General features: G+C 31.5%; 1 non-coding gene across 1 annotated transcript; it reads left to right on the forward strand.

Moving 5' to 3' along the window:
- Positions 1–936: 936 nt before the first annotated feature.
- Positions 937–1,022, forward strand: TRNAS-GCU (transfer RNA serine (anticodon GCU)). Its single transcript has one exon. It is a non-coding gene; the product is annotated as a tRNA-Ser (tRNA).
- Positions 1,023–1,305: the final 283 nt, after the last annotated feature.

Here is a 1,305-nt window from a genome sequence, read left to right on the forward strand (position 1 = left end):
GAACTCCAGGTTGAGGAGTTACTCGGAATGCTGCCAAGATATCAGTATCTTTCGTTTCATACTCAGGAGTATAATAAGTCAATTTATAATCTTTAACACCAGCTTTGAACCCAACACTTGCTTTAGTCTCTGTTTGTGGTGACATAAATCCCTCCCTACAACTCATGAATTAAGAATTATCGCAACAACCAGATCTACTCGACACTACTATACTTAGTAGTTAACGAAACCTTTCACTTCACAAGAATCTTTCAAAAAATGATCAACTAATATTATCAATCAATCCGAATAGTTTGTTATTAAACGATAGTATTTGATTGCCAAATACATCATTATTATATACTCTTTCATATGTATGGCGCAACCCAATCCTTGGTTTTTCCCAATCTCTTATCCTTTTTTTTAATAAAAAAAATATATCTAATCTAATAAAAAAGTAATTCTTGACCTTGACAGTAATATATGTTAATCCTAGATGTCAAAATAGTAAAAAAAAAATACTAGGTATAAATTGTATGCTCGCCCATGAAATATGAGCAATAGGTGCCGATGATATAGAAGAACCAAATCGTAAATAAAGTTCAGGTTCGAATCCCATAGAAAATATAGGCGGTATTGTCTATAATTATAGACAAATTCAAGACTTTCGAAAGATTTCATCCAACTAAAAAGAAAAGATTTCATACAAATTGATAATTTAATTCTATTAATTTTTGAATCATTTGGTTGAAGTTGAAAAATTCAACCATTGCAATGGAGGCAGTACGTTAAACAATTGAATTGTTTGGATGGTACAAACTAGAGTACTAACTCCGATTCAATCTATTATAAATAGAAAAAGAATATATAAGATCTAAACAAAAAAGTCTTTTTCAACCCCTACTTTGTTTGGTTATGCAATCTAACATAAACAATATATATAGATATCGCAATTGGGGAGAGATGGCTGAGTGGACTAAAGCGTCGGATTGCTAATCCGTTGTACGAATTTTGTACCGAGGGTTCGAATCCCTCTCTTTCCGTTTCCGCCCGTGAGTTAGTATTTTTTTCTTTTGAATTTTCTATGTTTGATTTTGATAGTTACCAGTTAAAGATGTAAAATAGATAAAATCCTAAAAGTTTTTCAAAATCTAGCACAAACAAGGAAAACATAGAAAACTCAAAATATTTTTTTTATTCTTCACGTCCTGGATTACGTCCCGGATCATTAGATAGGAATCCGAAGATGAAAAGAGAAACAAAGAATATCACTACCGTGTAAACAAATAGTTTTAGAGTAAGCATTCAAAAATCTCTTGCTGCTGA

This window comes from Arachis hypogaea, chromosome 1 (assembly GCF_003086295.3).
Source record: "Arachis hypogaea cultivar Tifrunner chromosome 1, arahy.Tifrunner.gnm2.J5K5, whole genome shotgun sequence".
Classification (NCBI taxonomy): Eukaryota; Viridiplantae; Streptophyta; class Magnoliopsida; order Fabales; family Fabaceae; genus Arachis; species Arachis hypogaea.